The sequence below is a fragment of the Centroberyx affinis genome, unplaced genomic scaffold (genome assembly GCF_046629955.1).
Source record: "Centroberyx affinis isolate AG114_WGS23_722 - 3 ecotype Tasmania unplaced genomic scaffold, CSIRO-AGI_Caff_v1 ptg000429l_1, whole genome shotgun sequence".
Lineage (NCBI taxonomy): Eukaryota > Metazoa > Chordata > Actinopteri > Beryciformes > Berycidae > Centroberyx > Centroberyx affinis.
The window spans coordinates 18332-34497 of record NW_027279093.1 but is presented as its reverse complement, the minus strand read 5'-3'; the positions used below and the strand labels follow the sequence as shown (position 1 = coordinate 34497).

The 16166-nt window shown below is 41.6% G+C and overlaps 1 pseudogene; it reads right to left on the bottom strand.

The window, feature by feature from the left end:
• Positions 1–116: 116 nt before the first annotated feature.
• On the bottom strand, positions 117–12582 carry LOC139642051 (discoidin domain-containing receptor 2-like; annotated as a pseudogene).
• Between the last annotated feature and the right edge of the window lie 3584 nt (positions 12583–16166).

Below are 16166 nucleotides of genomic sequence, written 5' to 3'. Positions count from 1 at the left end.
TAAAGCCATACTGTGAAGGAAACATGACGAACACACTTGATTAATATTCATTTTTCTTTTTATACAGGAAGTTTTGGGTTTGACAACTACACAAAATCTTAATTCTTTAATAAACGTCAACAATATACAGTCATCCATCTATTAATCCAACTGTAGCCTATACAAAAGGACACGTTTTCAAATCATACAGTGAACTGCTGCAGAGTAAAAAAGCCTGTTGCTTCCTCCTGAAGGTAACCATCAACATGTCTTTATTTTCCTTTAAAATAACGTAATAATGTAAAAAAAAAACAAAAAAAAAAACAGCAACAGTGATACCAATATTAACAGATCTACATTCACTTTCTAATAAATATGCTATAGAATTTTGTAGAACTATAGAAGTATAGAAGGCATGGACCTGTGACAGCCAAATATTTACAAATGTGTCTGAGAACACAAGGATAGCGTGGGGAAATCTGAAAATAGAAACAACCTAGAAACAGAAAATAAAGTAAAGTATTTATCTGCACATCATATATTAGTAATTTATTAGTATCTACAACGTCAGGCCTTGTTCAGCTATATGCCTTGTCCTCATATTGTAATATTTACAGTACAGCACTACTAAGAAATGGAAAAGATTCTCTGAACCTCTCTTGTTTCTGACTCAGTTCCAAATGAATCCAGACTGAAGTGAACACAAGTTTCATCAGTCTGCGTGGCAGAGAGGAACGGTATGTGCGTGGACACCATCTGCTACGCCTGGCTCTCCATCAGCTGAGTGTGTATCTCCTGGAAGCTGGGCCTCTGCTTGGCGTTCCTCCTCCAGCAGCTCAGCATCAGGTCACTGTAGACCGCTTCAGGACAGCAGGGGGGCTTTGGCAGGTACACCTGGGAGCACGAAGGGAAGTGTTGGGGGTAAAGGAATCTGTGTGTGTATGTGTAGCATTTTGTGTTTCACAAAAATGAAGACCACATTTCCCATAAACTGTTGCTTTCTGTCACAAAGAGGATGTTGGGTGTCACTCCTTGTGTTTGTTTTGAGGACCAAGAGCTGAGAACCACCCTTGGTAACAGCCATGTTTGCATTGGAAGAACAGCGGCCCTCTTCCTATTTTGTGCTATAAAGAAATACAGACCCAGTGCCACACAATGTAAAATGCCATGCAGAGGCCGGTAGAGGACACCAATCTTCTCAGCAATGGTCTTGTTAATTTATGGTAATACTAACATCTTGAATGTAGTAATGATTTATTGATGATTTATTGATGTTATAAATGCAACATGTAATGATGTAAATGATTTATTTTAGTATTAGGTGGATTGCTTGTGGATAAAGCTGTGTAATCCTCACCTGCTTGCCCTGGTCCCTGAAGAACTCGCCTGTGTTTTCGATAACCTGCTCGTCAGACAGCTGGGAGTACGGCTGCTCCTTACACAGAGTCAGAATCTCCCACAGAGTCACGCCGAATGCCCACACGTCACTGGCCATGGTGAACTTGCCCTGGGAGAGATGACACGTTATATACAAACACAGTCTGGCATTGACTTCAAGTGGTTGCTGGGATGTAGTTTAGTGGGATTAGGCTAGTGAATTACATAGCTACAATATCATTAAGTCAAGTAAGTTACAATTAGTACATAGTATTAGTACTACAATTAGTACATGGTATTATGAATGCACAATTGCAGCATTTAATCTATTCCCCCCTCAGTTGCCTTATTAACTTCTATTTCTTTATATATTTGCTGGGTACATTAAGTAGAATACAGGATCACAATAAAGAGGAACACATGTTTCATTTTGCCTGGTCTTTTTTATATGTGATGTCATTGAACTTTGTAGGGGTTTTAGGCACCAACCAACCAGAGCTATTTGACTGTCAATGACAACTTAATTTCCCCCACTTAAAGTGTGGACAATTTAGAAAAATCAGATGGGCTAAATGGGCTACTTTAGATTTCCATCCACATTAGTCCCCATTCCTAAGAGCCCTCACCAGCAGGATGCTTTCCCAGGACATCCAGCGGATGGGCAGGACGGCCCGGCCCTGGATCCGGTAGTAGTCCCCCCGATACAGGTTCCGACTCATGCCGAAATCAGCGATCTTTATGGTGTAGTTCTTACCCACCAGGCAGTTGCGGGTGGCCAGATCACGGTGGACAAAGTTGAGAGAGGACAAGTACTTCATACCAGATGCAATCTGTACCGCCATGCCAATCAGTTTACTGTAGCTACAGGAGAAGACAGGAGAAAGAGAGAACAGGTCATTGGTTCTTTAACCTTGTGTAGTTGTAGTGTTATACAGTTGGCTCTATACCATTTATATTATACCCTTAATAATAATTCAAATTACACAATTTAATGTCATGATATGGACAGACCCAGTGTTGGCCTACCTGACCATAGCCATGTTGTTTAACTTCTTGTCTAGCTTCCCCTCTTTCCCCTCCTTTTCTTTCTTGTCTTCCTCAACACCCTCCTTCAGCCGGAGACTGCAGAGGAACTGGTTGAGGTCTCCGTTCTCCATGTACTCAGTGATCATGCACAGAGGGTCCGTGTCCACACACACCGCCAGCAGACGCACGATGTTGGGGTCCCTCAGACGAGACATGATCCGGATCTCCTTCAGGAAATCATTCCTGCAGCACAGCGGGGATGGTAATCATTGTGAATCATGATTGATTGATAGACTGATTAATTACCTGCTTGCCTGAGTGAATAATTAAATGAATAATAACAACCAGCTGGAGATTAGTTAACATAGCTGTGCAGGGATGCCACCTGTTTGCGGGATAAATCCTCAAGAAAATATTATCTTTTTGGATCCACTTGTTAGAGATAATGACAGCTTACACACAATATGCCACCCATAATCCATTCTAACACACAGAAATTATTCTTATAGTTGTTAAGCATGAGAACAGGACAATAACACACACAAAAAAATGAATTGAGGTCACCAAATGTTAGTACCTTGCATTCTTGTTGGCGTCTTCCCGCAGTGTTTTTACAGCCACAAGCAAAGGTGACTCACTGCTCCCTTCTATAGACAGATCCTCATCCAGAAAGTCCTGCATGCCCTCCGCCTCACACAGGTGCACCTGTGTTAAAAAAAGACACTTACTCAGTCCATCATCCACTTGGCACCACTTACAACCGTCTATTTAGCTCAATTTAATACCACCCATTAAGTGTTACCTACTATTTATCGCCCTTTCATACTCATTACACTTCACACTCATGTTTGGAGTTTCACCACACAGTGAAATCCATCATCCACCATCCAGACTGAGAGCTATAAAGCCACATTAACATAACATTGGAAAAGAAAGAATAACCCTTTGATTCGAGTAATCATTTCTGATTTAAAGCATATTTGTAAAACCCCAGAACAAACAGAAATTGAAGCGACGCCACAAAGTTAAGTTTACTTCTCCAAACTGGCCCTCTCCCAGCTTCTCCTTGAAGGTGAGCTTGTGTCTGGGGAACTCTCTCATGGCCGAGTCTCTCCCGGCGAAGAGGTTCATGTTGACGGCTGTGATGGAGTAAGTGTTGCTGCCTGAAGACTCCTGGAGGCTGATGATGTCTGCCTCCGCATAGTGGGGAGCGCCGTCTGAACCGCTGGCCTGGACGGGTCTGGAGGAGCCGCTGGGGCCTGCTGTGGACACACACACACACATACACACTGCAGCAGCTGTAGCCAACCTCCAAGATATCATGGCATTATGTATGGCTTTGCCAACTCACCGAGGTTTTCGGTGGACTGAGCGAACTCGGGCAGTTTCCGGATGAGTCGGGATGGCTCCTGGTAGTCGGAGCAGAGGGGGAAGATCCTCTCGTAGGTGGAGTTGGAGTTGGAGCCCCCCTCGCTGGACAGAGAGGAGTGGAGGAAGGAGAAGGCCTGGGTCTGGACCGCAAGCCGGGCTGTCAGTTCATCATCCAGCATGCGACGGGACGCCTAAGAAGGACATGAGCAGGCAGCAGTCGAGAGCTGCTGTTAACTGTTATGTGTCTGTAATAATACTCAGTGTTGGAGCTTTGGATGCTCTTAATGTAAGTTGTTTCAATTTTCTAGAAGGAAGAAACAATTGGCAAATTAACAAAGTCATCACTATTGTAAAGAACCCCTGATTACCAGAAAGTGTGTGCTTCTTAGTGTTTATCAACACTAAAGATATTTTTTTATATACCAAATATAAAGTAAATTAACAAAAAAATCCCCCTCACACCTTTTCAAGCATCTTTTGCCAGACCTGCCGCCACAGGATGATGACGATAATAGCCAACAGGATGGCAATGATAGCCACCAAGCAGCCAATCAGGATCCTGGTGTTGCTGTCATCCAACTTATGGGTAGGGTCATCCCCTAATAAACCAGATGAGAGTCAGGGGATCAGATGGGTTTGATTTAATGAATAATAGCCATCATACTTCAAGTCCTAATTATAACACAGTATAATTACATTCCCATTGCGTAATCCCCTTCATGTTTCACTGCAGTGAAGAAGCCTGGAATTCATTATAATAATCAGTAGTGTTCCCTACTGACAGCAGGGGGCACTGTTTATTTAGAAAAGCAGTTTAGGTTAAACTCAGTTGACCCACCTTTTTATTTGTGCAATAGAGATTACCCACCCTTTTTAGGCAGAAATAAGTCTTTATGGTGTGAAATTCACAGTATTAATCATAGTAAGAAGTATCAAACCAATGCAAGCTATATGAAGATTGGGTCTTTTAAGGAAAAATGGAAAAATGTTTTTATGAATATATAATTGATTTTTGATTACAGAATATCAGTGGTTGTTTGCCTTATGATGATCACCGACTGGAGGTTATAGTTTGCCCAGCTTTTTGTTTACCTTGCTGGATTGCTTTACCTTGCCAGTCTACCCTGACAGGGCATTATCTCCTGTGTCTATCTTTCCTTTCTCTATAATTATTACCAGTCCTTCAAAAAAAAATGGTTATAAGGGTTTGGGTTTGTGTTTCTGTTGCTGACCTGGTAGTGTGTTTGTAGGGTGTCCACGTTTGCGAGGAGTCAGAGATGTGTTGTACACCGCTGAGCCTGGCAGTGAGAAAGAAAGAGGAAGAAAGAGAAAGAGGACGGGTGTGGATAGGAAATCACTTTCTCAGGATGTAGAGTCAGACAAAAAGGAGCTATTCACCCAGTCAGCTCTACAGTAACCATGTTCTTCATGCAGCACCGCTTGGGGAAAATCCATGAAAACATCAAAAGTTAAAATTTCCATATATGTGGGACAGACGTCTGTCACAGTCACTGTCTGGAAAATCAAATGAGAGAGATTATGGGTTCTCCTGAGGCCGGAGGAACTTAAAGGCACTGACTGGAGGATGACACACACATCTAGTCCCATTTACCTGACTGGAAGGCCACCTCACTGAACAGCATCCAAATGTCATTGAAGTAGAAACGGCATCTGATGGCGCTGGCTGTGCGGTCCCCAAGGGGCACGGTAACAAAACGGGCGCTTTGGCTCACACGGTCAGCGGAGAGCCTGAAGGACACCGGGTCGGCCTCCCAGTCCGGTCCAGACCGGAAGTAACAGGCGGCCTGTCTGAATATCTTCACCCTCCGACTGAACATGTTACTGCAGTGGACCTGTAGGGGGGAGGGAGTATATAACATGACGCATGATGGCAGATCGCAATGGGTCAATGACAGATGAGACAAGGTTTTAAAAGAGAACAAAATGACCAGAATGACCGAAATGGATTTCAAATGCAATATCAAGTCCATAGGAATGTATCCTATGTAGGCTATACATATTTGCTTTATAGTTTTTAAGATGGAATTAATTGATGTTTTAACAAGATTTCTTATCACCCACAAAATGTCAACTAGTGCAACTGAAGATATATATATATATATATTTTTTTTTATTTATTTATTTATTTATTTTTTTTACAAATAATGTACTTTTGTTATATTTACCACTACTGATATTTTTTGGACTTTGGAACATCAAAACTTAAAAAATGAATTGCATTTCAATAAAATGAAAGTGGTTTCTCTTGAAGTACATATTGTAGAATAATTTCATATATTGCATGTGTTTCTTTTATTTACTTATTTATTTATTTAAAATAATGAATTTGGGCACAAAAAATGCATGTCATGTCACTGGCCCATAGATAAATGATTAGAATTTGAATGGGGTCTATAGAAGATGGTGTAGTGATGACTTGGTCTTGCTGGGCTACAGCTAACAAACCTGAGCTTCCATCTTTGATCTCTAGCCTGAGCACTCACCCATGACAAATAGGCTGATTATACAGAGCAGGTAATGTTCACACTACCAGGCTATCCTGCACCTATTCTTCAATTTTATTTCCTATTGACATTGCACAGCAGCTAAAGAGGATGGCTCCTATAGGCCAGCACAGAACAGCACAGCACAGCACAGCTCAGTTCAGTTTAATGATGGCTCAGCAGTTTGAAAAATCCTCTTCCACTATTAAGTTGTTAATGGAATAATCCCAACTCTCCCCCTGCATTGGCCTCTGACCTTCATGGAGGTGAAGTTTCGGACGTGGTCAAACTCAAAGGCCATCTCCACGTAACCCTTGGGGAAGCTCTTGTTGGTCCAGCCCACATAGTCGTATCCCGGCCACATGCCATAGATGTGGCTGTGGAGGAAATCATCCAGACCCCAGGTACCATCTGTCAGCTGGCCTAGGCCCTTGGTCAGACTAGTGGAGGGAGGGATGGATGGATGGATGGATGGATGATGGATTGATAGAAAGATAGAAAAGAATTTAGAATTTACTTAATTGAGAAGTGCACAGATTTGTAAATTGATGACTAGATATAATTCAGCTCAAAGAAAAACTCTTATGGCCCATATTTCCATTCATTCATGTTGATGATATTCATTCAGATTCATTCAGGTAATAAACTTACTGCACTCACACAAAGTAATTAAAACAATAGAACAGCAATCAAAGTTAGTGCTGCTTGTGGCCTACTTTATAGAAGTAGTGGTAAAACCCAGACCTTTCAGCCGAAGCTCCGTCATACACAGAGTCATTAAGGTAAACATCCAGGCCTCTGTAGACCATTTGCTGCCCATCTGGAGTGCTGTAAGACATCAGGCCATCTGAAAGAGGTCAAAGGTCAAAGATTATGGTCAATGTCCAGATTGCATGCCTTCATTAGCAAAATCACTAACACGTTAAACGTCTGAATGAATTCACACAAACAAAGATACTTTTACAAAATTACTAAAGTTGCACTGTGTATGAGAGTTACGACTAACCCAGCCATTCACAGCCGTAGAGCTCCACTCTCATGCACACGATCATGGAATGGTCCGTCACAGGCATAAAGCGGACAAAGCGAGCGATGATGGGTGGCTCCAGATCCTTCAGCACCACATCATAGGCATTCCTGTTCCCCTCGATGACCTGGCATAGGAGAGGAAGATGACATCAGCCAGACTGACTGAGAGAAACATGCCAGGGATAGAAATGAAACTGTTTAAATATACATATATAGCGTTAATGCTTTGACTCCTTGAACAAAAATCTGTGTGCTGCTGCAGGGAATCGGGGTTGCTGAGTGACAAAAAATATTTGCTTGCAGTTTTTAAACATCAATATGTCATTCTCAAATTAACTGTGAAACTTTGGCATAAATGAGACCATGGTTGAGACGATTGGTAGCCTCTGTCTCACGCCAGCGGTATTGTTAGTGCCAGTGTTTCTCAAAATTAAGACCGCATTTCCCATAAACTGTTGCGTACTGTTGCAAAGAGGATGTTGCTGCTCGTCCCTCCTCCCCCTCCCTGGCGTCCATCGGCATTTTACTCGTTCCAGCATCTGTCATTACAACAAACTCTAAAAGCTTTAGCTCTGTTTGAGAACAGCGGCCTTCTTGCTGTGTTGTGGTGTAAAGCGATCCAGCAGATTTCCCACAAAATCCGACCCAGTGCCACACGATATAAAATGCAGTGTGGAGGCCAGCAGAGGCTGCCAATCTTCTTGCCGATGGATCTTGTTCAATTATGCTAATGTCTCAAAATGAATGTGGTAATGATTAATTGATGTTAAAATGGTCCATGTAGCACCTTTAAATGCCTTATTTGTGGTTATGCTGTAGAGATACAAAATGAGCCAATGATCACCTAATCTGATTTAAATGCACTGATTCAAACTGAGAGTGGATAAGACTGCCTCTTACAAAACTAGTAATCATACACTGTAATATGCAGTATTATGTTGACCCGCTCACCTGCCTACCCTTCCTGTCATGCCAGGCCACCCAGCTGCTGCCGTCACGGCTGTACTTGATCCTGTATCGCTGGGCGAACTCATTACCCATTCCATCGGCATGGCGCCCTTGGGTGCCCACCAGGGTGATGAAGTGCAGCGAACGCAGGTCCACCTGGAGATACTCTTTGAGGCCGTCCGGCTCTGACATGATGTCAGGACACCAAGCCCCATCCCCATCTCCGTTATCAAAGTCCAGTCTGGGGAGAGGAAGAGGAGAGGAGTGAGTGAAAGAAGGGAGGAGAAAGGAGGGGAGAAGAGGTAGAGAAGGGAAGGGGGATGAATATTAAGAGGAAGGGATAGAAAGGAAGGACAGTAGAAAAAAAAAATTCGTATAGGATGAAGAGATAGTAGTAGTAGTCGAAAACTTTATTATCCCTTAAAGGGAAATGGTGTTGCAGCGCCTCAATAAAAGACACAATATACTGTACAGACGATTCATAAGACATAAAACATAATCACACATACATGGCTGAGATGAATGGAGGAGGAAGAGAGGGGAAGAGAAGGGAGAGGGGATAAGAAAGGAGGGGACAGTTAATTTATCTACTATGCATGGTCTTTTCTATTATGGTGGTGAATTCATGTGTGCGAGAGAAGATATTGAGATATATGAGAAGATATTTAACAAAGAGAGTTTAAGGTTGATCCTTCCTTCTGTGATTTCACCAAGTTATAATCTGCAACCTTTTCATATAAATAAATGTCTATTTTACTCCTCTCTATTGCTGAATGATATAACACAATAATAAGTAAATCTATAGCTGGTTTGTGTCTTTCCTGGGAAAAATCCTCTGGTTCACAGGACGGGATGTGTTTTACTTGCGGATTGCCGTTTTCACAAGCATCGTAAACAAACCATTGACTTACGAGCCAAAACAGTCGATAATCACATTCACTGAGTACAGAAATGCACGTGTGTGGATATTTTAACATGCATACTATGTTGCTCCAACTAAATGAAATGAAATCACTTTTTGAAATGAAGTGAGATGAAGAAATCATAGAAATTTGAATGAGGTGATTGGATTAATGGATTAATATTGCACATACAGTACCTGCCAAATCGTGCAGCAGTGGACTCAGACCACTGACTGGAGGCGGAGATGTCCTCATCCTGAATCTGCCCACCGGTCATACCAAGAGGATAGCGACACATTTCTACAAACACAGGTACGATACACACGCATCACCTCAAAATCATAAAGATATATTTTTGGACATGATATCAAGTCTGGTTAATTGGTGTATGTTGTGTGTATGAAATTAAATGTACCTTTGTGCATTATAGGACTATATAGGACACACTATCTTGTGTGTGTGTATTTGAGTATGTTGCCTGTATGGTCACACGTGCATGCACACACGTGTGGCTATATGAGTTTTGGTATTTTGGGTGTTTGCAGGACATGAGGAGTCGAGTGTTAAGTGGACAGCTCTTCCCTTCCCCCAGTCCCCTTCCTGCAGCCCTGCAAGGCCTCTAAACTCAAACAGAGGCATCACTGTGTAGGTGCCAGTCTAAGCAAAATGAGACGGGAGTGGCCTCAGAGCTGCCTACTCTTTATTTTTCGTCCCCTTTTTTTCATCATTTTCGACCAGAACCAAAACGAGAGGAAGTCGTGATTTAACTTTTTAGAAGTGTGGTGCCCACTGGACAAAATGAAATGAAAACTTTGAAAACAATAGAAGTAATGATTTTAATGTGATTCATGGACCAAACTGCTACTCACTGCATCTACCAGAGTGCCACTGTTTATTCTCACCTTCCCTACCTGATAATTAAGGCCGGTCTGTTTCCCATTCACCTTCCTACACATATACTTTGAGAGAGAGCAGCAGAACAAATAAGCTTTTTACTGTGAAAACTTTTTGCTGTGTGTGTGTGTGTGTGTGTGTGTGTGTGTGTGTTAATAAGCGTAGACCTTTGCTCACTCTGCCTCTAGCTGCCTTCCCTCACCACTCTCCTCTACACCTACAACTTTTCAAACTCTTTCTTTTTTTTTTCTTTTCCCTGAATGCCCCCCGCCTGTGAAAGGTCTGCCTGTTTCTGGGGATATTTGCTGTCTGACCATTAGGTAAACCACACACACACACACACGTACACATTCTTGCATACTAAGCCCACCCACCTGAAATTGCTTTCCATCTCCATCATGTCAACATTCCTGCATATCCCTCAGGAATATAGAAACGTTATTTTAAGCTTATCTACCGTACATCCGCGCTGACCGCCTCATGCCTCTTGCTTTGATCATACACTTATGAAACTAAACTCACTGTATCATTGATTGACTGATTGGCTTGCACAGTAAGCAGAGTGGCCTCGCGGTTCGGGGGACCATGCCATAATCAAATTGTCACAGGTTCGGTCCTGGCGACAGCCAATGTGTCCTGTCAGAGTGAGTGTCCTAAAGTGAAATATTGAACCCGGTCCTGCTTACTCAAGCCACTCTGGGTAAGAGCATCAGCTAAATGCCAAAAAATATAAATATATACCTGGGTTGACTTGAGATTGCACTGTGGCAGCCAGCAGGATAAACAGGACTTGGTGTCTGATCTGTTGAACCTCCATCACCTTCATCTCATCTCAAGGAGCTGCACACCTGAATGAAAGTTTAGCATCAAGGCCACATTTGTAGATCAGTGGTAAGTGGTACAGCCGACCATTCATAGTCATCATAATATTCATATCAGCAAAGTCGGCTCGATTCACAAGTCAGTCTCAAGTCTTGAGGCACAAGTCCCAAGTCTAAATGTAGAACACCAAGTCAAGTCCAAGTCAAGTCCATGTGATTAATGTCAAGTCTCAAGTCTAAATGTAGAACACCAAGTCAAGTCAGAACAAATCAAGAGTCCAGTATCAATTTAATATCTTAAAGAAAACGAAATATCTAGGACTTTTCAATGCAATATGGTTTTAATAGGATAAAAACCTGGTAACAGCATCATGAGTTTCAACTTCAATAAATTCAATCATTTTCATACCAATCTAAGTCATTTACACAAACACAAGATCTTTTGTCAAGACTTTAGAAACCTTTTCAAGTCATCAAAGTACAAGTCAAAGTCAAGTGCCAAGTCACCAGAACCCAAGTCAAGTCAAATCTCAAGCAATTAAAACTGTGACTTGAGTCTTACTCAAGTCCAAGTCATGTGACTCGAGTCTCCACCTCTGATTCATATACATTCATAGTAATCAAAATTGGCAGTTGGCTATCTAACCTAATGTAAGTTTTGAAATTTAACGTCAACAAATTTAAATTTAAAGTGCTGTAATTCGTAGATTAACATGATAACAATTTCATTGGTGTGATTTTTGGTTGTCAGTATTGGTTCTGTATGGTGCTGAACGTTCCTAAAACCCTGGTGAGATCCGCAGTGGCAAACACACACACACAGTCCTCCTTGTAACCTTGTTGAAGTGACTGCTGCTCTCCCACCACAGTACCTGCAGTATGAGCTCTCGTTTTATTTACCTTGTAAAAGGCCTGTAAAGGTCTCAGTGAATTATGCCTGTAGCACACTCCGGTTTGCTCTGCACAACTTAGACTACTGTTCAGCTGCTGTACTTACAGTCATTCATCTGGTGAGTTCACCAAAAATGTGAGTTGGGGGGGAAAAGTACTGACAGTGTGTTTCTGTGATAGTGTACAAACTGTCGAACTGCAAAACGCTGCCTCTGGAGTTTTGTGTGGTCCTGCCTTGGGTTCCTCAAAATAAATCTACAAAATTACAGTACTATAGCCTTTTTGTCTTTCATACATGAATGTAATATTACAAGAAATTAAAAAAGATGTCCATTATATGCAGAATTTAATATATCACACCACTACAGTAGCAAGACATAACATATCGGGATTGTACTTTTCATTACTGTCTAGATAATCATTAAATGTTTTCCTTTTGAAAACATGAACTAGCATGATGATCAGTGACCCTAATAATTTGTATCAAATAATAACATTTTCTGTATATTTGTTAAGTAAATACAAGGGAAATAAGAACAAAGCAAGAATATCTCACTTTTCAACCTATATAATATGTCTAGATGATATATTCCATGCCCTCTAACTTATTTCAACCTGTATGATCTTTCACCCTATATGATGTTATATAATAGAGATGAACTGACAAACTTTCCACATTAGGATCAGGATTATCAGTCACAGATGAGAACAATATGGATAAGACTTACTTTCGCAAGTTCTCTCCTCCTTATTGGAAACCATTTGTCGCAGGGAATATTCCACATCTACTGTGAGTTGATGCATTCAGCATTGAAAGTCACTGACCTCTTCCTAGGAAGGTCTTTCTGGGAAAGGAAGAGAGGTAGAGAGAGAGAGAGAGAGAGAGAGAGAGAGGAGAGAGAGGGAGAGAGAGAGAGGGAGAGAGAGAGAGAGAGAGAGAGAGAGACACAGAGAGAGGAAACGAAGGCTGATGTAAGAGTCTTCTGGCTTCTGGCTAGAGGAAAGAAACTAAGAAAAAAAAAGAAAGAGAAAATAACACACTTTGGGATTTTGAGGTGAGGCCAAAAGCCCAGAATTCCACCTGATCCACATAAGGTTTCAATTATGGCCCAGAGGGGCAGCTGAGAGCAGCAGTCTCTGGCGGCTACCAAGGGCTACTGAAAAAAAGACTTGAGTTTACATTCCTGCTGAGGAAAACCTGCTAATTACTAGAGGACAGATGATGTTTTATAGAAACTATGAAACTATCACAGGATGTGGGCACCATGGCTGGGCATGAAAGGGAATTGCATGGGCACAGTAGCCAGCAGAAATTTGTTTTGACAATAAGAATTTGAGATACTACTGCATATGTGAATCAGAGTGGTCTAGGGGCATGGAAAACCACAAGGTATGTCTATGTATGGTACTCATAGGCGGCGCTAGGGCATCACGCATGGGGAAGCTAAAACTCCCAGGATTTTCATAGGACAAAATTAGGCAAACCACATAAACAGCTCGACTGGCAGTATGGAATAAGAAAGGCCACATCTTGCCATGAAATATAAAATTAGAAACAATGCATCAAGCTCAATTATCACTGGTATGGCCAAATTGAGATAGCGCAGTAGAATAATTCCATTCATTCTTCACACAGAAGCAATGCTCACCTCTATTCTGAGGTCAATTTGCTTTTACCAGTCAGATATGTTTGTTTTGTTATTGTTTAATCAGAGCATCACAGCCATCCATGTCATCCATCGATGGATAATCGATGGATCACTATATCCATCCAAAGGCATCTTGGCAGCAGTGGTGGAAGAAGTACTCAGATCTTTTACTTAAGTAAAAGTAGAAATACCACAGTATAAAAATACTCTGTTACAAGTAAAGGTCCTGCATTCAAAATGTTACTTAAGTAAAAGTACAAAAGTATTAGCATCAAAATGTACTAAAAGCAACAAAAGTAAAAGTACTCATTATGCAGAATGGCCCATTTCAGAATAATACAGTATATATTATATTATTGAATTATAATTATTGATGCATTAATGTGTAAGCATCACTTTAATGTTGCAGCTGGAAAAGGTGGGGCTGATTTCCACTACTTTATATACTGCTGGGTATCTTACGGTAATCTATAATAATACATCACAATATATTAGTTGATTATATTTTGTATTAATAATCTGAATCTGCAAAGTAACTAGTAACTTCAGTTATCAAATAAAGGCAGTGGAGTAAAAAGTACAATATTTCCCTCTGAAATATAGTGGAGTAGAAGTATAAAGTAGCATAAAATGGTAATACTCAAGTAAAGTACAAGTACCTCAAAATTGTACTTAAGTAGGCTACAGTATTTGAGTAAATGTACTTAGTTACTTTCCACCGGTGCTTGGCAGTTATGTGCGTTCCACCTGCAGCCTCTAATTTGAACGATGTGGTGCGCATTTTCAAAGCGTTGCGCAATGACCCACACCTCAACCAGTGTACCTTGATATTGCAAAACCAGCATCAGGCTCTTGCCAAATAGGTACACAAACCTCTGTGTTTTTGTGCACACATGGTAGGCTATTCCGCGCAGCTTCCATGTTTCTACAGTGCAAATCATCAGGAATACAGGAGACGGACGGTGACACTCTGGAGACGCGCTGGACACCACGGGTCACAGCTCCATCCAAACACACCACAACAACAGCATGCTCGCCTCCTTCCTTCCAACAGGTTTCCCAATAGTAGAGCCTGGAGCATGCCATTTTGTAATTGTAATAGAGATATGCATATGGCTGCGACGAACAACATTATGTGGTAGCGCACTATCATGACTGTAGTTTGGGTTAAATTTAAAGTGATGGGACAGGAAACAAGTTATTTTTTATCAAAACATATATGATACCTGTGCCACTGGCGGCGCGACGGGACACCGGAGCTCTCCTCTTCACCTCCATAACGGGAAACCCTACGTAGTGTTAGAAAAAGAGGGAGACACCGACATGGCATTAGAGGAAGATGAGACTGCTGCGACTGGCCCAGGTTTCCTAAAATGTGCCTTTTGTTTTTGGACAGAGTGAACCTAACCATGCATTCAACATTTCACATTCCTTTGATTTGAATGAAAAACGCATTACAGACTTAAGAACAGACTGGACAAGTTCTTTATTCTCATTTCTGACTCGGGGTATCAGACAGTGGTGCGGCACTGTGCCACAGGCGTCTCCAATGTGCCCCGTGCGCCATGAAGCCATAACGCATCATTATTTTATAACCCTGTGACACCCAGTCTAACTGCTTAACACCTTGAATTTGTCGCAATTATTCGGCACAAACTGGGGCTCTGCTATAAGAATGTAATGCGCTTAATTGAGACTGATTTACACCATATCAGCCTATAATGAAATGTGGACATACAATAGGCAACAAAGATGCTACTGTGATTAGTATCATTTAATAGGGGAAATCAGTAAGGCATAATGGCTTCTACCTGGATTCACCTAGTCAGTGTACTAGATGAAAACACTATCCCTGATATTTTGGACATTCAGTGTACCTCACCTGTCTTAATGGACAGAAGGCTCATGTCCCGCCTCCACCTCCCATCGTGTAGAAAAGCAGACCCGAACATTTCGAATTATCGTTCTGCACTTCAGCCTCTGTCGGAGACTGTCGAAATAACGGCCAGTGCAACGTGAGAAGTACCTGCTGGTTTCACGTTTCGTCCCCTACTCAGAGCAGGGTCATGCAGGTAGTTTGGAGAACTACTCAGTAATTTAGCGCCCGGGGACCCCGCCGTGAACAGGCCGTAATAAACTGCAGCCGCGGGTCGCGGCGGCAAGCTAGCTTAATGCTAAATTTGGAAAACACATTGTTTGACCGCAAAAATGACACACAATTAAACGTGAGACATTCGCTAGGAAATGCGTATTGTTTCAACAACACGACCAAATTTCAAAATGTGGGTTTGGTTAAAAAATAAAAACATGACAAAAACATGGCACGGCATAATAAGGCGAGTCAAAGTCAGCCGAGCTAACTTTAGCTCACCTAACGTTAGCTAGCTTACATAACTTGTATGAAAACAGACGATTCTTTAAAAGGCTTCCAGGTCAGTAAACACGCTTTACCGCTAATCCCACGAGCTCTTCTGACCCCGACCGGTATGTCACGGTTCTTTTCAACATTTTTAGAGGCGATGGTCTTTGTCAAATAGCGCATTCGTTTTTATAGTTGTAGTTGTAGTGTGAACACAGACTTTTTTTATTATTATTATTTTACCAACACATTACGCTATAATAGTGAATGGCAAATAATCACAGAGTAATAAGTGCTACGGTTATCGGTTACGGTTATGATTGGCTACGATTATCCATTGTTCATTTTCCAAAGCTTGAGTTTAACTGTTAATGCTGACCTGAGGGCATGGCTTTCTTTTTATCATAACCTTTTCC